Here is a 23,325-nt window from a genome sequence, read left to right on the forward strand (position 1 = left end):
TCTTCTGATAGTGACGATGACTCTGTCCCTGGGTCTCAAAAGAGCGAGTCAGTTATTTCGATCGCGGACCCTCTGCCCGGACCTGAGAGGCATGTGGCTCTCAAAATGAAAACACAAACGAAAACCAAACAGATGAAAGCTCGAGGGAAAAAGAAACAGCCACACAGTTCCGAGCTTCAGGTTCCATTGTACAGTCAGGACGTCTTTGAGGTGCCAGAGAGCCCTCACGAGATCTCCTCTAACAGCACTAAGACTATCACAATAAGCAGTGGCAGTCAGAAGTCATCTAGCACTGTTCCTTCAGCGTCTACACTCGGCCCTCAGACAGTGTTTGGATTTCAAGATGACTCCAGCCTTCCTGATGCCAGGCTTGGCCATCCACAAAGCAGATACATTTTCACACAGAGGACTGAGATTGATTTCCCTTGGAGCCTTTCCATTATTTCTCCAGAAGAAGAGCTACCTGCTGAAATATTATCTGAAACTTCAGAGGAAAGTATGATTGATTACACCAAAAGCATATTTTCTCCTATTACACGGAGAGATGAAAACACCACTTTACATCTCTTTCCTTTAGACTATACTTCAAGCTCTAATGTGCAAAGACCATCATTTGGTGTTTTTCGCGTTTCAATGAGAGAGAGCAGTAGCCAGACACCTTGCAGTGAACAGTCCACAGCAAGGAAGGATATGAATGTTGCTGAAGGTGCAGCCCATGATGCTGATAAGGCACAAGATGAGACTCAGGCTTGCACTCAGGGTCTTCAATAAAGAGAAAAGTCAAGATACAGTGAGAAAAAGGGGGGAAGTAGCTGTCGCTCCGTCTGTCTCTTAAGGAGACTACTTTTCTGGTCCAAGAGGACAGTCTTCCTATCAATTCAGACTATTTAACATTTGAATTCAGACTATGTAAGTGATAATTCCTGACTTTGATTCTACTTCCCAGAACATAATATACAGGCAATAAAATGTTGAGCAAATGACTAAGAGTTTGAAATAGTGACTTATTGCCAGTTAATAAAATTCAGCTACAAAGAAAGAAACTTAGTTTTCAGAATCCCTTTACTTCTGTATAGAAGTGTAGAGATGATCATCTTTTTGTTGAAATTAAGCTGCTAGTGTCTGTGAGTCCGTGTGTGCCATGCTGAGTTGGTTTAGTTGTGTCCTAGTTTTTGCAACACTGTGGACTGTAGCCTGCCAGGCGCCTCTGTCCGTGGGATTCTCTAGAAGAATATGGTAGTGGGTCGTCATGCCCTCCTCCTGGGGATCTTCCCATCCATCGAGTCTCTTAGACTCTTGCACTGTCAGGTGAGTTCTTTATTACAGGTGCCACCTGGGAAGCCCTTATGAGTCAATAAGAAGGTGTAAAAAAAAAAAAAAAAAAAAAAAAAGAAAGCCAAGAGAACACCTAAAAGGCCTGGACTGTAAGAGTTCAACCCTGAAATACTTGTGAAATACTTACTTGGCTTGACAAGGTAACTACAATACTTACACTGAGAAAGATTCAGAAGCAGATATTTTTCAGAATAAAGTGAGCATGACTTTCCAGATACCATACGGCATGACTTAAATTACAAAAGAGAAGATGTGACACAGGCTGTATACTAGTTATGAAAATTTGCTTTTAAAAATCAAAAAGCAAGAGCATAAGAAGGAAAAACCTCATTAACAAAGACCAAGTATTTAGCAAGCAAGGGCAACATTTACAAGAGCAGGAGACCTTTTCAGGAAACAAAGCAGTTATGGTTTTATCTGTAAAAAAAGCAGCCAGTTGCTTGTCACTGGTTATCACAGTGTGTGTGTGTGTGTGTGTGTGTGTGTGTGTGTGCGTGTGTGTGTGTGCATGTGTGTACATGTGCAAGTGTGTGCACATGTATACTGAATGGAGGAGGGGAGAACTAGTCAGCAATGCATGTCCCTCTCCTTCCTTTCTTCTGTCCTCCCCCTACCACCTTCCTTACTTTCCCTGGGCCGTGGTGGTATTCAACTCCTTTTTTCTTTACGTTTTTTTTTTTTTTTTATGTGTCCATGGGCATGTAGAAAAAACAAAGTTATTGAGTTAATTCATGTGCCATAAAACTCACCCTTTAAAATAAAGTACAATACATTAGTTTCTATGGTATATTTAAAAACTTGTAAAACCATCACCACAGTTTTAGAATATCTTCATCACCCTTTAAAAAAGCCCATACATAATAGCAGTCACTTCTACATTCCCCCACTTTTTAGCTTGTGGGGAGACAAAAACAATAAGTTGTGGTTGTGGGTGTTAATTTGATTCAATATCTCTTGGAGTGAAGTACCACCAGGGTTGAATATTATCTCCCTTTACATATTTCTTTCCCAAAACATGGAAGCTTATAACATAGCATCAATCATCTTTGCCTTTTACTCTAAATCATACATTCTAAGTGGTTGAAGGTTGTAGTTGCTTAAAACTGTTTCATTAATGTACTTTAGAATTCATATCTAGCTTTTGATGTGTTTCAATCTCTCTGGCAAGTTAACTATCAACTTATTTTATGTTTTTATATCCTGCATTATTACAGAAATATTTAAAATAATATTTACTAAAAACAAAATGGAAAAGAAGTAGAATTTACTGTATTATGATTTGACTTTTGCTGTAAATAATACATTCTAAGTACTTGATTCTAGTTATTTAAAACTTTTATTAATTTACTTTAGAATTAGTTATTCATAGCTAACATTTGATGTGTTTCAATCTCTGGCAAGTTAACTGTCAACTTATTTTATGATTTTATATCCTGCATTATTAGAAAAAAATGTTTAATATTTACTAAAAACTAAATAGAAAATAAGTAACATTTAACTACTCTATTGTGCTGCTGAAAACCCAGGTGCTTTTATGTTCTTCATTGCTGTTTGCTTTTTTTTTAAAGTATTTATTTATTATTTGGCTTCATGGGGGTCTTAGGTGCAGCATGTGAGATCTGTTTCCCTGTCCAGAGATTGAACCCAGGACCTCTGCATTGCCAGTGCAGAGTCTTAGCCACAGGGACATTCCCAGGGATTTTGTTTGTTTGTTTTGTTTTCGGGGGGGGGGGTGTTTGTGTGTGTGTGTGTGTGTGTGTGTGTGTTTTTAGCAAAAGTAGAAAAAAGAAAGGGGAAGAAATTGTGTAAACAAGTGTGGTACTGGGAATGAGTTAACCTTCTGATTGTACTTCCAGAGGACATGCAGTTTACAAAAACCCTTTGCTTGTATTCTATCATATATAGTAAAGAGGAAATGGTAAATTGTAAATAATACAATTATACATCAAGGTAAAGAGAACAGAGTCTGGAAAAGAACCTGACACCATACAAAACTGGATAATGGTCCTGTGAAGATAGCAACAGCATTCCTTACTCTCAAAGAACCCTTCCTGTCTTTTTGTTTGCGTTTGATTTTGTAAATCCTGGGTCAAATAAAAGCTACAATGTTAAATATGACTTTTGGTTATTGATATTTTCTTCTGTTTACCTTAGTCATTTAATGTATTCTATGTTCTGCATGAAAAAATACTTTAGCACTTCTAAAACTATTGCCTGACCATAGAAACTAATTTTTTTGTCTTAAAAAAAAAATATCCTGTTACTAAACAGAAATTTTGATAACCTTATTTCTTTTTCCAAACCTTTGTATTGAGGGCTGACTTTCAATAGATCGAAGCGAGAGAGCTGCTCTGCTACATGCAAAACCCCAACCCAGAAGCAGGTCATCTAGGAATGGTTTAGCACCAGGTTCCCCCAGGTTCCCCACAATTGAGTGGTGCAGTGTTGGGCGAGGGGGCTGCTGCCTTTCTGGTTGTGCCCGTGTTCCAGGATGAAGATTTCTCTGTACTGGACTCGGTCCCAACACGTGGAGGGACATGCCACGCCATGCCCCAAAGGACCTGGGCAGCGGCCCCATGGTGGGGACGGTGGGCGACTGGCTATCTGAGGCCAACAGAGGCTCCCATGGCATGGCCAGAAACTAATTTTTAAATAAAATTATTTCAAAGGCTCAAACTGTATGATGGAAATAAATCTATTTTAAGTTAAAATATAGGAATAGTCTAAGGTCAAAGTCTACCAGCTACTGTCCCCATGCCCAACAAAAATCAGTGAGAGAGGAATGCTAAAACTTAAATCCTAGACACCTCCCTTCCCGGATCTAGCCTATGTAGTTTGCCCATTCCACCGATTAGCCATGCGGTCACTTAGATGCAGTCAATCATAAAGGAAGTCAATCATGAATAGTCACTGCAAGGACTGATGCTAAACCTCAAACTCCAGTACTTTGGCCACCTAATGCAAAAAACTGACTCATTGGAAAAGACCCTGATGCTGGGCAAGGTTGAAGGCAGGAGTAGAAGGGGACATCAGGGGATGAGGTGGTTGGATGGCATCACCGACTCAATGGACATGAGTGTGAGCAAGCTCCAGGAGATGATGATTGACAGGGAAGCCTGGCTTGCTGCAGTCCCTTGGGTGGCAAAGAGTCAGACACAACTGAGCGACTGAACAACAACACTTCGTTGGGAAACCACCTCTCAGATCTACTCTTCCCCCATCCTCACCTCCAGTGTTCTCTTCAGGTCCTTATCACCTCGCTCTTATAGGTCACGTCTGTGTGTGTGTGCTGTGTGCTAACTCGCTTCAGTCGTGTCTGACTCTGCAACTCACTGGATTGCAGCCTGCCAGGCTTCTCTGTCCATGTGGATTCTCAGGCAAGAGTACTACAGTGGATAGCCATGCACTCCTTCAGGGGATCTTTCTGACTCAGGGATTGAACCCTCTTCTCCTGGGTCTCTTGCTTTGGCAGGCAGGTTCTTTACCACTAGTGACACCTGGAAAGCACCTGAGTACCCATAGCACTTGACAGATTTCCTCTACTGTAGCAAATAATAATGGAGAAGGCAATGGCACCCCACTCCAGTACTCTTGCCTGGAAAATCCCATGGATGGAGGAGCCTGGTAGGCTGGAGTCCATGGGGTCACTAAGAGTCAGACACGACTGAGTGACTTCACTTTCACTTTTCACTTTCGTGCATTGGAGGAGGAAATGGCAACTCACTCCTGTGTTTTTGCCTGGAGAATCCCAGGGATGGGGGAGCCTGGTGGGCTGCTGTCTATGGGGTTGCACAGATTCGGACACGACTGAAGTGACTTAGCAGCAGCAGCAGCAGCAAATGATAAAGAGGTTTGTGGCCATGTCCATTTCTCCCACTGGATTTAGGTTTCTCTAGGCCAGAGACTGTTCAGGGTGATTCCAGGATTTCCACTAGAAGAAGCTTAGGGCCAGCAGTCTGATTGGAAGGGACAACAACCAGGGGCTTCTGGGTTTATTTGTGATGTCTGGAGGGAATACACCATGTGGCACCACAGAGAATATAAAGATGGATGTAGCCTGATCAGTCTGGGTTTAATTGGCTCACAGGTTCTTTGCTCTTCAGCAAGTGCTTTTCTTCTAGAAATTTTGTGGGGGTGTACTCAAGGTAGTGCTGTTAACACAAGAGGCCTGTGATGGGATCCTCTGAATTTAACCTAAGGCAGAGTAGCAAGGTTCTGGGTGAGTTTCCATCAATGTCCTGAAACCAACTGACTTCTACATCTTCCCACTTCTAGCGCAAGATCCCATTCTAATTTCGAATGAATACGATCAATGCTGTCTCTAATAATAAGGCTTAACTCAAAGCTTGTGCTGTCTCTCGTTCAGTCACAGGAGTTGGCAGAAGCATGCATATGTTGGGAAAAGTCAAGGAAATCACGGGTCATACGTGAGTCATCCATCTCCTTCCTTTACATCTTAACCATCAACCTCTTTCAGTGCTTTCCTTGCAACACCTCTCTTAATTATCCTGATCATACTCATGTGCTCTGCTGTGTCTCGTGAGGCAGGCAGACATACAGCAGTTAGGCCCGAGCCTGGACAGAAGGCATGCATGACCTATCTTTCCAGGGGCCACCTCCAATCCTAGATTCCTGCAGAGCTTTGCACTCTGGTGAGTCCCCCCTCCCTCCAGCCCCACACTCATCAAGTCTCCCTGTTGACTACTCTTCCAGTGTGATTTCCCTCCCTCTGCACCCCAACTCAGCCTCAAGGGCAAATGAAGCCCTTCTGCCTTGACTGGTTTGGCCAATACACCCTCCTGCCAAGCCGGACTCCTCATTGAGCCCACAGGGTCACCACCACCATTACTTCTGGGCCTGTGCTCCTGCTCGCCTCCCAAACTGGGAATAACTTCTCCTCTACCAACTCAAATGTCACCCACCCTAAAAGTCTAGCTCAAATTTCAGTTCTTCCTCACAATTCCCAGCCCTCAGTTTCCCCTCTTCTGAATGCCTAGGGTACTTATTGTTTGGACTACACAGTCTGGCAGTCATAAAGCAAGTCTCCAATACATGATCATTCACTTTTTACCAATGGCCTGTACATACTTGCGTGAATGCCCACCAGTCCTGCCCTGCAGCACTGGGAGAGGCCCAGCTCCCCTCCCAGCCAAGGACTCTCCTCATTTCTGCAGAGAGAGGCAATGAATGCAGTGGTTAGGGGCATGGTCTCTGGAAGCCACTGCTGGGGTCAGCAGCCTAGCTCCCTCCTGCAGTCTAGCACCTACGAGACTCTGGGCAAGCCTCTGGGCCTTGCCGTGCCTGTTTCCTCCTATACAAAACAAGAATGGTAACAGCACCAACAGGAGAGGTTCTGTGGAAAGATGAAATAGGTCAAGTGGAAAACTTAGAATGCTGCCCGGCATAGACTAAACACTATAGAAATGCTAGTTGTTACTAAGAATGCCACAATGTAGGCTTACCAATCTACACAGACTAAAACTAAGCTGGTAACCTAATCATTTTTATAAACACTCAAACGATTAGAGCTGGAGGAGCCCTTAAAACTTATGGAGTTCAACCTCCTTTCACAGAGAACACTGTTGCACGAGAGAGAGAAATGACCAGTCCTGAAGTCCCACAGCTGGGTAAGGTCAGACCATTATAATAGTCAAGTCCCCTGTTTTGTTTTGCTCCCCCCCCCCCCGCCACCATATCTTAATGCAATTGAATCAATATTTCCAATGGGAAAAAGTTTCTGTATTTCTGAGTAACCAAGTCGCCAATGAACCTCTGTGACAAAACTGATTAGTTGGGGATTGCCACTATCAGCTAGAATCAGCTGTTTGTTGTTCCAGGTGTGAGGTGTGTGGGAGAGGGAGTCTGGAGGAGGGAGGGGACTGGAGTGGCACGGTGAAAATCAGGAGACTAAGGAGATGGGTGGCTTCCCTGCTGGCTCAGCAGCAAAGAACCCACCTGCAATACAATGCAATGCAGGAGATGCAGGTTTGATCCCTGGGTCGGGAAGATCCCCTGGAGAAGGATATGGCAACCCACTCCAATATTCTTGCCTGGGAAATTCCCATGGTCAGAGAGGCCTGGAGGGCTACAGTCCATGGGGTCGGAAAAGAGTCGGACGTGACTGAGTAACTCAATGACAACTACCAAGGGGATGGGTGACAACCCTCCCTTGTCTGCACTGTAGCTGCCCCATGATTATGGAAATCAGATCCCCCCAAGTGAACTAGGAGCATGGGGGGCACAACGATTACACAATATACTCTAAGGCTCTAAGCCAATGCACAACACCTGGCTCAGTACTAAAGAAGGCAGGCACTTGAATGAATGACTGGCAAACTACAAACTTCCCTCAAGTCTCTCCTCAAATGCTGCCTTTTCAGTGGCAGTCTGCGTAGTCCACCCTATTTAGAATGGCAAACCCCTAGACTGCTTTGTTTTTCTCCATAGTACTTACTGCCCTCTAACATACCTTATATTTTACTTCCCCCTCCCCTTACGCTGACTCTACCAATAGCATACCAGCTCCAAAGGGCAAGGACTTGCTCTGTTTTGCTCACCACTGTATTCTCTGCCCCTAGAACACTGCCTGGCACAGGGCACGCAGAGTGGGCATAGGTTTTGTTGACTGAATCAATAGAGGGCATCCAAGTTTCCCAATCAACATTTCAACTTGGGTTTCAAAGCCCAAGGCACTGGCTGAAAAAGCAATAAACAAATTGTGGGTGTTTGTGTCAACGTGACAATAAAACCTATCAACTTTGGAGCTACTATGGTCACCAAAAAACGTCCAGAAGGTCGCTCAGGCCAAAAGCTGTCCCTCAGGAATTCATTAGTGCCCCCTCCCCCCAAGTTTTCACATTAACTCTGGTTGATTCATTTACATGGCCGCACCAGGTGAGGAGCATATGAGAACTCGCATCTGTGCAACTTTTCTGTAAATCGAAAATTATTCCAAAATAAAAAGGTTACTAAAGAAAAAGGCTTCCACGCGGATGGTGCTCCGGATTTCCCATGGATTTCTTGTGTGCCAGAGGAGACCCGTCCTTTGCTACAGGGACTAGGCGCTTCAGAGGTTCCCTTCGACTGCCGCCACCTCGCTGGACCCGCCGCGCAAGGAGCCTCGGCGCGTCACCCGCACTCCCGGACCTTGGTCGCCGTCCCCGCGGCCTCCCGGCCCCTCATCCCCTCTCCGGGCCACGGGCGACACTCCCGCCCCTGACCCCGCGAACTCCTTTCGGGCCCCAGGCCTTGGCGCCAGGCTCCTCGGCGCTGCCCTACGGCCAAGGGAAGTGCGGCGACAAGTCGTCGTCCTCCCGCCCCGCCAACCCAGTCGCCCGGGATCCAGGAAACCCAGGTTTGCCCGGGTCCCCAAAACTCCAGCCGGGCGCGGGAGGCGCCTGCCGCCGCGGCCGCGGGATGTCCGGAAGAGGGCCCTCGACCCGGACTCCGCCGCGGCCCTCAGCCCCAGGCGCCCCAGCGGGCCTCTCGGCCGCGATTCCCGCTGCCCCGGCCGGGGGACCTTACTCACCCGCGGGCGCAGCCACGCCGCCGCGGCCGGCAAAGAGCAGCAGCGCCCACAGCCCGCAGAGCCGCGCCGGCCGCTCCATGCAGCCCCTCGCTCGGAGCCCGGCCGGGCTGCAGCCGCCGCAGTCTCCGCCTCTTTCGCTCCCTGTACCACTTCCTGGCTCTGCCTCCCTGGAGGTGGGGGGGCCGGGGCACACGGGAAGGGCCACCCGGCCCACCGGAGGCAGATAACCCCGGGGCCAGCGCCGGCAGAGGGACGGGGCGCCCGCGGCTCCAGCAGCGGCTTCCGAGGCGCGACACCTGGCCCCGCGGCAGCCGAGCCTCCGTCGCGCCCCGGGAGTTCGATCGCCGGCCAGGCAGAGCGGCCCCGGCCTCGTCACGGCCCGGCCCCGGCACCGCCGGGCTCGGTACGAACGGTGTGCAGCCCGGAGGAACCTCGAACGTGTCCAGCCGAGCACCAGGGCAGAGCAGAGCGGCCTCCAGAAGGAGCCTTGACCTGGACTTCTGGAGTCTCAGCTTGCAGTCATTGGCCTCTGAGCCCTTGTTTCCTAAAACTCTGACTCCAGGGTTAGAAATCCCAGGCCTGACTTCACAGGGTGCACTTGGAAGACCAAAGAGGGCACTTGGTGGGAGCGTGCTTTGTGAACGGTCCGGAAGGTATATTTGAAAGCTGGTGATACATAATGCGAGGTTGAACATAGAAAGAAAGAAAAAAGCTAAATGTTAAATATGAGAGACAGTGCCATGCTGGGCTTCCCTGGTGGGTCAGGTGGTAAGAATCCCTCTGGAATGCAGGAGACCCAGGTTCGATCCCTGGGTAGGAAGATCCTCTGGAGGAGGGCATGGCAACCCACGCCAGTATTCTTGCCTGGAGAATCCCATGGACAGAGAAGCCTGGTGGGCTACAATTCATAGGGTTGCAAACAGTCAGGCAGGACTGAGCATCTGAGCACAACAGAGTACCATACTATGTACTTGGATTTTTCAAAACTCACAGCCAACTTTCTATACACTTCTTTTTTATAGATATATATATTGGGAGATGGAAGGTGAGCTGGAAAAGTACGCACTGAATATGTTGAAAGTGGGTGATTGTGAGGATTAAGGATGATGAGGATGGAGGAAGAACCCTTTAGTTTTCCTGTGGCTGCTGTAACAAATTATCACAAATTTAGTGGCTTTAAACCACCCAGTTTTATGATATTGATATTAGAATTCTGTAGGTCAGAAGTCTCATTGGACTACAGTCAAGCTGTAGGCAGACCTGTGTTCACTTCTGGAGGGTGTGAGGGTGAATCTATTTCCCTGCCTTTCCCAGCTTCTAGAGACTGCTACATTCCTTGACTGCTTCCTGCACCACTCAGACCTCTGCTTCCCTTGTCACATCTCTTTCTCTGACTCTGACCCTCACCCTCCTGCCTTCCTTTTCCATTTATAAAAATCCTGGTGATTTGATTGGACCCACCAGCTCTAGAGAAGCTAGTGGTTGGGGTAGGGGAATGGGAGGTACAAACTACTGGGTGTTAGGTAGGTAGCGAGGATGTATTCTACAGCACAAGAAATATAGCCAATATTTTGTAATAACTGTAAATGGAGTGTAATCTTGTAAAATTTGTGCACAAAATCTTTTTAGTGTAAAAGGGAAAAAATATATAGGACCTACTAGATAATCCATGATCATCTTCCCATCTCAAAATCCTTGATTTCTATTAATAAAAAGCTACTGTATAGCACAGGAAACTCTACTCAATACTCTGTAGTGACCTATATGGGAATAGAATCTTAAAAAGAGTGGATCTATGTATATGTATAACTGACTCTGCTGTACAGTAGAAACTAAACCAACATTTTAAATCAACTATATGTCAACAAAAACTAGTTTTTGAAACTCATTGATATAATCACATCTGCAAAGTCACTTTTGCCTTATAAGGTAACAAACATATGCACAGTTGTCTGGGATAAGGTCATGGACACCATTGGGAGGGGATTATTTTGTCATTGTGTGCTAGGTGCTTGCTGCTGCTGCTGCTAAGTCGCTTCAGTCGTGTCCGACTCTGTGCGACCCCATCGATGGCAGCCTACCAGGCTCCCCCATCCCTGGGATTCTCCAGGCAAGAACAATGTAGTGGGTTGCCATTTCCTTCTCCAGTGCAGGAAAGTGAAAAGTGAAAGTGAAGTCGCTCAGTCGTGTCAGACTCTTAGCGACCCCATGGACTGAAGCCTACCAGGCTCCTCCATCCATGGGATTTTCCAGGCAAGAATACTGGAGTGGGGTGCCATCGCCCTCTCCGGTGCTAGGTGCTTAGTTGTGTTCAACTCTGTGACCTCATGGACTATAGCCAGCCAGCCAGGCTCCTCTGTCTATGGGATTTTCCAGGCAAGAATACTGGAGTGGGTTGCCATTTTCTTCCCCAGGGGATATTCCTGACCCAGGGATCAGATCCCTTGCTATTCTTTGGAACTCTGCATTCAAATGGGTAAATCTTCTTTCCTTTTCTCCTTTGCCTTTAGCTTCTCTTCTTTTCTCGGCTATTTTTCTCTCAGCTTTTCTCTTCTTTTCTCAGAGATTCTGTGCCTCATTGTTCAGAGAAGGAAGTGGCAACCCACTCCAGTACTCTTGCCTGAAAAATCAATCCCATGGATGGAGGAGCCTGGTAGGCTGCAGTCCAAGGGGTCGCTAGGAGTCAGACAGAACTGAGGGACTTCACTTTCACTTTTCAGTTTCATGCATTGGAGAAAGAAATGGCAACCCACTTCAGTGTTCTTGCCTGGAGAATCCCAGGGACGGGAGAGCCTGGTGGGCTGCCATCGATGGGGTCACACAGAGTCGGACACGACTGAAGCAACTTAGCAGCAGCTGTGCCTCATTGTTAGTCCAGGGCTTGTCCTTTGGCCTCAGATTGGGGTGCTGTCATTGGGGCCACTAGCCCAGGTCTCAGCCAGGACCTCTGCCACCTTCTCTCTACACTCTCCACCCTGGCTGCTGCTGCTGCTGCTAAGTCGCTTCAGTCGTGTCCGACTCTGTGCGACCCCATAGACGGCAGCCTACCAGGCTTCCCGGTCCCTGGGATTCTCCAGGCAAGAACACTGGAGTGGGTTGCCATTTCCTCCTCCAATGCATGAAAGTGAAAAGTGAAAGTGAAGTCGCTCAGTTGTGTCCAACTTGTAGCGACCCCATGGACTGCAGCCCACCAGGCTCCTCCGTCCATGGAATTTTCCAGGCAAGACTACTGGAGTGGGGTGCCATTGCCTTCTCCGCTCCACCCTGGAGGAAAGCCCTATTCAGGTCCTGCCCCTTCCCTGACCCAGGCAGGGCCAGTCTGTACACACCATCAGGTCTTCAACAGCCCCATCTGTGCTGGTGCCTCAGGACTCAGGACTCTTCACTTTAAAGATGCAAATACATCATTTGCATGTTAGTTTCCTGCAGCTTCTGGCCCTGAAAAGCCTCCATTGTTTGTCTAGAATGTGTTATGAGTTACATCTGAACACCACGTCTCCAGCCCTCCTGCCTCTTCTCCATCCCGTCTCTCCAAGGTGTTTCTCTGAGGAGGGGGCTCTTTGCATAGCTGTGACACTGCTCTGGGCATCAGTGTGCTAGTGTGCACTTCCAAAGAACAGAAGGAAAAGGCAAAGGAGAAAAGGAAGGATATACCCATTTGAATGCAGAGTTCCAAAGAATAGCAAGGAGAGATAAGAAAGCCTTCCTCAGGGATCAGTGCAAAGAAAGAGAGGAAAACAATAGAATGGGAAAGACTAGAGATCTCTTCAAGAAAATTAGAGATAGCAAGGGAACATTTCATGCAAAGATGGGCACAATAAAGGACAGAAATGATATGGACCTAAAAGAAGCAAACAATATTAAGAAGCGGTAAGAATACATAGAAAAATGATAAAAAAAAAAAAAAAAAAAGATCTTCATGACCCAGATAATCGAGATGGTGTGATCACTCATCTAGAGCCACATCCTGGAATGCGAAGTCAAGTGGGCCTTGGGGAGCATCACAATGAACAAAGTTGGTGGAGGTGATGAAATTCCAGTTGAGCTACTTCAAATCCTGAAAGATGATGTTGTGAAAGTGCTGCACTCAATATGCCAGCAAATTTGGAAAACTCAGCAGTGGCCACAGAACTGGAAAAGGTCCGCTTTCATTTCAGTCCCAAAGAAAGGCAATGCCAAAGAATTCTCAAACTACCACAGGATTGCATTCATATCACACGCTAGTAAAGTAATGCTCAAAATTCTCCAAGCCAGGCCTTCACAGTACATGAACCCTGAACTTCCAGATAATCAAGCTGGATTTAGACAAGGGAGAGGAACCAGAGATCGAATTGCAAACATCCCTTGGATCATCAACAAAGTGACAGAGTGCCAGAAAAACATCTACTTATGTTTTATTGACTATTGCAAAGTCTTGATTTTGTGGATCACAACAAACTGGAAAATTCTTCAAGAGATGGGAATACCAGACCACCTGACCTGCCTCCTGAGAAATCTGTATGCAGGTCAAGAAGCAACAGTTAGAACTGGACATGGAACAACCTACTGGCTCCAAATTGGGAAAGGAGCACCTGAAGGCTGTATATTTTCACCCTGCTTATTTAACTTATATGCAGAGTACATCATGAGAAATGCTGGGCTGGATGAAACACAAGCTGGAATCAAGATTGCCAGGAGAAATATCAATAACCTCAGATATGCAGATGACACCACCCTTTTATCAGAAAACAAAGAACTAAACAGCCTCTTGATGAAAGTGAAAGAGGAGAGTGAAAAAGTTGGCTTAAAAGTCCGCATTCAGAAAACGAAGATCATGCCATCCAGTCCCATTACTTCATGGCAAATAGATGAGGAAACAATGGAAACAGTGACAGACTTTCTTTTCTTGGGCTCCAAAATGACTGCAGATGGTGACTGCAGCCATGAAATTAAAAGAAGAAAAGCTCCTTGGGAGAAAAGTTATGACCAACCTAGACAGCATATTAAAAAGCAGAGACATTGCTTTGCCAACAAGGGTCCTTCTAGCCAAAGGTTCAGTTTTTCCAGTAGTCATGTATGGGTGTGAGAACTGGACTATACAGAAAGCTGAGTGCCAAAGAATTGATGCCTTTGAACTGTGGTGTTGGAGAAGACTCTTGAGAGTCCCTTGGTCTGCAGGGAGATCCAACCAGTCCATCCTAAAGGAAATCAGTCCTGAATATTCATTGTAAGGACTGATGTTGCATCTGAAACTCCAAATCTTTGGCCACCTGATGCAAAGAACTGACTCTTTTGAAAAGACCCTGATGCTGAGAATGATTGAAGGTGGGAGGAGAAGGGGACGAGAGAGGATTAAATGGTTGGATGGCATCACCTATTCAATGGACATGAACTTGGGCAAACTCCAGGAGTTGGTGATGGACAGGGAAGCCTGGCATACTTCAGTCCATGCAGTCGCAAAGAGTCAGAGCAACTGAACTGAGCTGAACTTAGAGGTCACTTTGCTTATCAGGCTGCTGGACATTTGCTTCAGCAAGCAAGGAATGGAAGTCTCACTATTCACTTGGAAAACACCAGGCTTGGGGGAGGGCAGGGGAGCAGCAACACCTGTCTTGATTTAGTTCCCCAACGAAATGACACCATATCGCCCACAGCTCCTTCCCTGGATTGCTCTTTCTGACTCGCTGCTACTTAAAGCAGCATGACTGCAGCTAGACCACGTTGTGGGTCGCATTCCTGGTGCTGGGCCGTGGCCTTGGGCTCTCTGGACCAGCCTCCCCACTTCTAAGTCACAGAAGCCAAGGCCAGCACTTAACTCCTCTGCATTCTCACTTCCCAGGATGGTACCAAGCCTTGCAGATTTGATTAGGTTTGCTTTATGACACAATGCATAGCTGATATTTGTAAATGTTCCATGAGTGTTTGAGGAACAATTCTCCAATTATGGAGCCCAGTGTTCTGTGTGTTTACATTATATCAAGTCTGTGGGTTGTGTTGGTCAAATCCATGCACTTGCTGAGCTTTTCCTTTTCTTATTGAACCTGCCAGTCACTGAGACATGTTAAAATCTCCCACTATGATACTCTGGTGGTGGATCTATCAAGCTCTCCTTATAATTCTGTTCATTTTTGCTTTACAAAGATGTATTTTTGAAGCTATTTCATCAGAGGCATGCAAATCTAGAACTGTTATAGCTTCATAGTGAACCATCGAGGGCTTCGCCAATAGCTTAGTGATAAAGAATCTGCCTGCCAGTACAGCAGATACGGGTTCGACCCCAGGGTTGGGAAGATCTCCTGGAGGAGGGCATGGCAACTCACTCCAGTATTCTTGTCTGGAGAATCCCATGGACAGAGGAGCCTGGTGAGCTACAGTCCAAAGGGTCGCAAACAACTGGATATGACTGATGGATTGAGCACATAGAGAACCGAGTTATTAATCACTAAGAAGTAGGTTTCATTAATCTGTGAATGTTATTGGCCTCAGGTTCTGTTTTGACTAATATTAGTCTCACTTCATAAGCTTTCTTTTGGTTAGTACTGTGTACCTTGTACCTTTCCACACATCCTTACTCGCCTGTCTCTGCTATGTTTTAGATGTGCTCTTGGAAACAGCATAGAGTGCAAATCTCTTTGTTTTCTATCCTATAGGCAATCATTGTCTTTTAACTGTAGAGTTTAGTTCTAGTATGTTTCAACTTATTTCTACCATCTGGTTTTGTGCTTTCTGTTTGTTCCATTTTTTCTGTTTCTTTTTATCACCTCCTCTTTCGATTTCTTTTAAATGTTGTGTGTGTGTGGCTGGGGGGCTCTTCATTGCAAGAGCATGTTTTATTTTTTGTAAAATATACATACCACAGGGTTTGTTGTCAGTATTGAATGAGATGAACAAACTCACATGAAATGCTTATCCAGTGCCTAACACAGAGTAAGCACTCCTAACTGGGAACTATTATTAGAAGTTCTAGAACTCTTTCATCTTTAGTGTTCCCTTGTATCTTGAGGTTCCGCTTCTGTTGTTCTCCTTTCTGCTGACAATATCCCATTTGTTTTCAGTCCCTTTTCTTTCATTTCTCCTTTACGCCATTTGATTTCCTGTTTGCGCTCAGCCCTCCATCCCCAAGGCAGCTCGGTGGTGAAGCCCTTTGGGGAGGAGTCTGTGTGCTGCGGCTCTGTGGCGCAGTAGGTGCGGGAGAAGACAGTGGCACCTTGACTGAATCCCATTCCACAAGGTGATGGCTGTCCCCCCCAACACGGGGCTTCATTTGCGTGTCATTCTAGGCTGGCCACGGTGAAACTGAATCAGCTGCGATTATCAGTTTCTGTGAAATGGGTCTAAGGCCGCAGCACCCACCAGCTAGGAAGCAGTTTAATTCCTTGTGTCTCTTCCTAGAGAGGGTGGCCGGATCCTGGCTGTCTGCTCTCAAGAAGTTGTCCCGCTGTGAGAGTGTGGGGGTCACCATACTAGGAATTTGTGTATGTACTAAGCAGAGCCTGGAAAGAGGAACCATTTGTATGCAAACACATTGTGGTCAGAAGGAAACTTTGTTATTGTTGTGACAGAACCACAACTAAATTTAGCAGCTACGTACTTTGTGTGTGCATGTGCACATGTGTGATGCCTGGAGAAAGTAACACTTTATATTTCCAAAATCAAATCTCCCCAGACCAAATAGAAAACCTTCTTCTTACCTGGTATTTGATTGCCATGACTATTCCTCACCCCACTTACTTCATATCTTCATTTTCTGTGTCCTGGGTAGCATGACATTCTTTCAAAAGAGATTATATCACTAGAGGAACACTGGAACTTGGTGGAGTTTTGGGTGTTTTTATGTTCTCTGGTGGTTTCTGTGCTTGGATTGAAACAAACTGAGGTGTTGAAGGTCTGTATTTTGAATGGGCTTCACAAAAATATGAGAGTCTAATCTCTTTTAAATTAATTAATTTTACTTGGAGGATAATTACAATACTGTGATGGGTTTTGCCACACATCAACATGAATCAGAACCCCCTTACCACCTCCCTCCTCACCCTATCCCTCTGGGTTGTCCCCGAGCACCGGCTTTGGGTGCCCTGCTTCATGCATGGAACTTGTACTGGTCATCTATTTTACGTATGGTAATGTACATGTTTCAATACCATTCTCTCAAATCATCCCATAATCTTTTGATAGCAATTTTGTATATACTTTTATTCTTCACAGTAAACAGTAAATAGATGCTCTCAGTATTTTTTGAAAGTTGTTCCAAAAGTGCAATATCAACATACAATGTGAAAGAGATGCTATACATCCCTGTTAGCATGTACAGTAACAAAAGGCCTCTCTGGGATTCACAAGTTCTAAAAATACAAACTATATATAATGTATTATAACTGTCTTCACCAAAGTGAATGCTTCTGCCAGTGTGGAAAACAGGAGCAGTTTAATGTCTTGAAATCCACAGAAAAGATGTGGAGAAGAAGGTGAGATAAACATATGCTGAAGGGGACTTCCCTGGTGGTCCAGTGGTTGAGAATCTTCCTTCCAATGCAGGGAACATGGTTTCCATCCCTGGTCGGGGAACCAAGATGCTATGTGCCCTTAGCAACTAAAACTGCATGTTGCAATGAAGACCCAGTGCAGCCAAAAACAATAAAACCCCCAAATACATGCCGGAGACCTGGTGCAGAGTGAAACACACCTAGAGACGTGAGACAGTCTTAGGAAAAAGTAGGACCAGGAATAGAGGAGAGAGAGGCAGGAAATGGGAGAGTGCGTATTAGAATTTTTTATGTTTTTAGGTGCATCAAGTTTTAGTTGCTCACTTGGGATCTTTGACCATCATTGTGACATGCAGTTTTTTACAAATTTCATTTTAGTTGCAGCATGAGGAATCTAGTTCCCTGACCCAGGATCGAACCCAGAACCCCTGCATTGGGAGCATGTTATCTTAAGCACTGATCCACCAGGGAAGTCCTGGGTCTTCCAGTTGTAGTAGTCAGGTAAGAATTTGATTTGAAGTGACTCTGAGCGGGTTTCACTTCCCCTAATACATTCTAGGCCTGTGGCTCTCACAGTTTTTGATCTCAGGACAACTTTAAACTCTTAAAACTTTTGGGAACTGCAATTGAACTTTGTTTCCCCATCTCCCACAGGTGTTCATCCCAAGGGCACTCCTTCCTTAACATCCTGCACTCTGAACTTCCTCAGAGTTCACTTCCTGGGAAGATTAACCTATGACAAGTGTCCAGCCCAGGAACTTCCATATTTATGCAATTTGCTTTCCACAGTAAGGGATATACTTGACTTCAAATAAGTAAATTTAATAATATGTGTGGGAATTATTTGTTCTGTAAACAATTTTTTAAAATCTTGTAAGGTAGTTCTTGGATAATATAGCTCAGGAAAATATGGCATAATCATTAGGAAAATGCAAATCTGAACCACAATGATGCACCACTTCCCACTCATCAGGATGACTATTATTTTAAAAAGAAAGGAAAAGAACAAGTTTTGACGAGGATCTAGAGAAATTGGAATGCTGGGTCACTGCTGGTAGGAATATAAAATGATGAAGCTACTGTGGATAACTGGCTACTGTGAAAAGTCTGGGCAGTTCCTCAAAAAGTTAAACAGGGCTTTCATATGTTCCACGCATTCTACTTCTAGATATATATCTAAAAGAATTGAAAGCAGTGACTTTAACACGCATTTGTACATCCACGTTCATACCAGCATTTTTCACAACAGCTGAATCGTGGACGCAGCCTAAACATCCCTTGACGGATGGATGATCAAAATGTAGTGGAATATTATGCATTCTTAAAAAGGAAGGAAATTCTGACAATGCTAAAACAATGATGAACACTGAAGACTTTATGCTAAATGAAATAAGCCAGTAACAAATGGACAAATAGTGTATTATTCCTCTTATCTGTGTTATCTAGAAGAGTCAACTTCATAGAAACAGAAAGAACAGTGGTGGTTGCCAGAGGCTGGAGGGGAGGGAAGAGTGGGGAGCTATTACTTAATTCACACAGCATTTCAGATTGGGATGATGAAAAACTTCTGGAGATGGATATTAGTGATGGGTGCACAGCAATGTGAATATTCTTAATGTCACTGAATTGTACACTTAAAATGGAAAAAAATTTGTGTTAGGAATATTTTACTACCAAATACTTTTTTAAAACTAAGTATAAATAGGTCTGGAATCTTGCAATACATTAGTAAGTTGGTTGCATAAAATAGTTAATGAGGCATTCCTTTTTATTGCCAGATAATAGTTCATTGTAGGGATATTCATTGGAAGGACTGATGCTGAAACTGAAGCTCCAATACTTTGACCACCTCATGTGAAGAGCTGACTAATTGGAAAAGACCCTGTTCCTGGGAAAGATTGAGGGCAGAAGGAGAGGGGACGAGAGAGGATGAGATGGTTGGATGGCATCAACGACTCAATGGACATGAGTTTGAGCAAACTCCTGGAGATTGTGAAGTACAGGGAAGCCTGGCATGCTGCAATCAATGGGGTCTCAAAGAGTCGGACACAACTGAGCGACTGAACAACAACAACCACCTTAAAAATATTAGCTAAGTGAGAGAAGTTAGTCACACAAAAAACACATATTGAAAGACATCTGGAAGATGCAGGTCCTTAGAGACAGAAACTAGTTTAGAGCTTGCCTAGGGCTGGGAGGAGATGTGGGAAGAAAAGAGGAAAGGCTCCAAAGTGGTGTTAATGGACACAGGGATTTTTGAGGCAGAGTGATGATAAGGTTTTAAGTTGATTAAGGTGATGATCATACAACTCAATGGCAATACTGAAAATCATTAAATTCACTTTATATCTCAAAAGCGCTTTTGTTAACAAAAAGATTAATGAAAACCAATATCACAGAAAAGTCTCTTGAGGAATATCTTTCCTGATTGACCTAAGAAATTAACCTTTTATGCTTCTGTGTGGAAAGGTTCATGATTTTTCTTGTATTTCGCTTCAATCATTCAGTAAATATTGCAAATTTTCCATGGGCAAATAACGCTATTGAATGACATAGGGACCTACAAAAAAATATTGTCTTAAAACATGGTGTCTGCCTTTCAAAAGCTTTCTCTCTGATTGAGACAAGCCATTCACACACGAAATGAAATTAATTAAGGCAGTGCCACATTGGAGGTCAATTATGGACTCATGTCCATTTGCCACATGCAACAAACTGAAAGCATTATTATTGTAAAATTAGCGATACTGAAAATAAGATTTCACAGTGGTTAAGAGCAAGGGCTCTGGAGACAGACTGTCTGGTCTGAATCTCGGCTCCATCATTTACCAACTGTGTGACCTTGTGCAAGTTACTTAACTTGTCTGTGCCTCAGCATCCTCCTGTTGAAAATAGGGATGATTATGATAATAATGGCACTACTTCAGAGAGTTGTTGTGATGATTAGATGTGTTAATACAGATAAAGTGCTCAGAACAGATCCTCGCACATAGTAAATGCTCAATGAAAGTATTAGTTACCATCATTTCCAGAAAACTGTGGGTGCCCTCTTTGAGAAATATTGAATATTTGTGCAGTGAAAAGCTTTAAACCTACATTAAAGATACTTGTTAACAGAGCTGAAACCCTATGCTGGAGATTTTGGCAACACATAAGGCAGGTGTGATTCAGGATGTCATAGTTTTATTGGTTCAAGGCATCTACAATGTTCTGAATCCTGACTGAGCATGAAGTACAGGCTCAATAAATATTAGAATTCAAAGAAAAAAACCTAGATTAAAATGTTAACATTTTGGATGATGCAATTAATTCATTTTTTAGCCATTTTCTAATTTTTTTCTCAAAATGACTGGATTACTTTTATTTGTTTTTTATATGTTATTGTTAACATTTCAAGTCCACAGAAATATATAGAGACTAACATGCTGAGCCCTTATGACAGAAAGTGAAGAAGAACTAAAGAGCCTCTTGATGAAAGTGAAAGAGGAGAGTGAAAAAGTTGGCTTAAAGCTCAACATTCCGAAAAAAGATCATGGCATCTGCCCCCATCACTTCATGGCAAATAGATGAAGAAACAGTGGAAACAGTGGCAGACTTTATTTTTGGGGACTCCAAAATCACTGCAGATGGTGACTGCAGCCATGAAATAAAAAGACGCTTACTCCTTGGAAGAAAAGTTATGACCAACCTAGACAGCATATTAAAAAGCAGAGACATTACTTTGCCAACAAAGGTCTGTCTAGTCAAGGCTATGGTTTTTCCAGTAGTCATGTACGGATGTGAGAGTTGTACTGTAAAGAAAGCTGAGCGCTGAAGAATTGATGCCCTTGAACTCTGGTGTTGGAGAAGACTCTTGAGTGTCCCTTGGACTGCAAGGGGATCCAACCAGTCCATCCTAAAAGAAATCAATCCTGAATGTTCATTGGAAGGACTGATGCTGAAGCTGAAACTCCAATACTTTGGCCACCTGATATGAAGAACTGACTCCTTTGAAAAGATCCTGATGCTGGGAAAGATTGAAGGCGAGAGGAAAAGGGGATGAGAGAGGATGAGATGTTTGGATGGCATCACCGACTCAATGGACATGAGTTTGAGTAAACTCCAGGACTTGGTGATGGATAGGGAGGCCTGGCGTGCTACTGTCCATGGGGTCGCAAAGTGTCAGACAGCACTGAGCAACTGAACTGAACTGAACTGAACTGAACATGCTGAGCACACATATACCCGTTACTTAGCTTTGTTAAACTGCAACCCTAGGAACTTCCCTGGTGGTCCAGTGACTAGGACTCTGTGCTTCCAGTGCAGGGATTCAGGGTTTGATCCCTGGTCGGGGAATTAGATCCCACATGTCCCAACTAAAAGTTCGAATGCTACAACTAAAAAATCCCACATGCCACAGCTGAGGATCCTGCATTGCACAGCTTAAAAGAAAAGATAGGAAAAGATCCCTTGTGCCGCAATGAAGACCAGGCTCAGGCCAATAAATAAATTCAAAAAAATTTTTGAAATATAATAAGAAATATGGAGCTCATCAAACGCCTGAAACCAACACTGAAACCAAGCACCACACACGGGCTAACAAGTTCCAGGGCAAGACATATAAAGCAAATTCTCTAGCAACAAAGGAACACAGCCCTGAGCTTCAAGATACAGGCTGCCCAAAGTCACCCCAAAACCATAGACATCTCATAACTCATTACTGGACATTTCATTACACTCCAGAGAGAAGAAATACAGCTCCATCCACCAGAACATCGACACAAGCTTCCCTAAGCAGGAAACCTTGACAAACCACCAGGACAAACCCACACACAGCGAGGAAATGCCACAATAAAGAGAACTCCACAAACTGCCAGAATACAGAAAGGACACCCCAAACTCAGCAATTTAAACAAGATGAAGAGACAGAGGAATACCCAGCAGATAAAGGAACAGGATAAATGCCCACCAAACCAAACAAAAGAGGAAGAGATAGGGACTCTACCTGATAAAGAATTCCGAATAATGATAGTGAAATTGATCCAAAATCTTGAAATTAAAATGGAATCACAGATAAATAGCCTGGAGACAAGGATTGAGAAGATGCAAGAAAGGTTTAACAAGGACTTAGAAGAAATAAACAAGAGTCAATATATAATGAATAATGCAATAAGTGAAATTAAAAACACTCTGGAGGCAACAAATAGTAGAATAACAGAGGCAGAAGATAGGATTAGTGAATTAGAAGATAGAATGGTAGAAATAAATGAATCAGAGAGGATAAAAGAAAAACAAATTAAAAGAAATGAGGACAATCTCAGAGACCTCCAGGACAATATTAAACGCTACAACATTCGAATCATAGGGGTCCCAGAAGAAGAAGACAAAAAGAAAGACCATGAGAAAATACTTGAGGAGATAATAGTTGAAAACTTCCCTAAAATGGGGAAGGAAATAATCACCCAAGTCCAAGAAACCCAGAGAGTCCCAAACAGGAGAAATGCAAGGCGAAACACTCCAAGACAAATATTAATCAAATTAACAAAGATCAAACACAAAGAACAAATATTAAAAGCAGCAAGGGAAAAACAACAAATAAGACACAAGGCAATACCCATAAGGATAACAGCTGATCTTCAATAGAAACTCTTCAAGCCAGGAGAGAATGGCAAGACATACTTAAAATGATGAAAGAAAATAACCTACAGCCCAGATTATTGTACCCAGCAAGGATCTCATTCAAGTATGAAGGAGAAATCAAAAGCTTTTCAGACAAGCAAAAGCTGAGAGAATTCTGCACCACCAAACCAGCTCTCCAACAAATACTAAAGGATATTCTCTAGACAGGAAACACAAAAACGGTGTATAAATTCAAACCCAAAACAATAAAGTAAATGGCAACCGGATCATACTTATCAGTAATTACCTTAAACGTAAATGGGTTGAATGCCCCAACCAAAAGACAAAGACTGGCTGAATGGATACAAAAACAAGACCCCTACATATGTTGTCTACAAGAGA

The 23,325-nt window shown here is 44.2% G+C and overlaps 2 protein-coding genes across 5 annotated transcripts in view; one reads left to right on the top strand and one right to left on the bottom strand.

The window, feature by feature from the left end:
• Positions 1–8,995, bottom strand: part of LOC123327573 (dedicator of cytokinesis protein 11) — a 90,719-nt gene extending 81,724 nt beyond the window's left edge. Inside the window, exon 1 of one of the 4 annotated variants that reach the window (XM_045164397.1) lies at positions 8,864–8,995. The gene's annotated coding sequence lies outside the window, so the exon portion shown is untranslated. The remainder of the gene's footprint in view (positions 1–8,863) is intronic. The other 3 variants (XM_045164395.1, XM_045164396.1, XM_045164399.1) reach the window with 3 other exon arrangements.
• DOCK11 (dedicator of cytokinesis 11) overlaps positions 1–23,325 on the top strand; it is a 509,230-nt gene that overhangs the window by 291,894 nt on the left and 194,011 nt on the right. The window lies entirely within an intron of this gene.

Source organism: Bubalus bubalis, chromosome X (assembly GCF_019923935.1).
Source record: "Bubalus bubalis isolate 160015118507 breed Murrah chromosome X, NDDB_SH_1, whole genome shotgun sequence".
Lineage (NCBI taxonomy): Eukaryota > Metazoa > Chordata > Mammalia > Artiodactyla > Bovidae > Bubalus > Bubalus bubalis.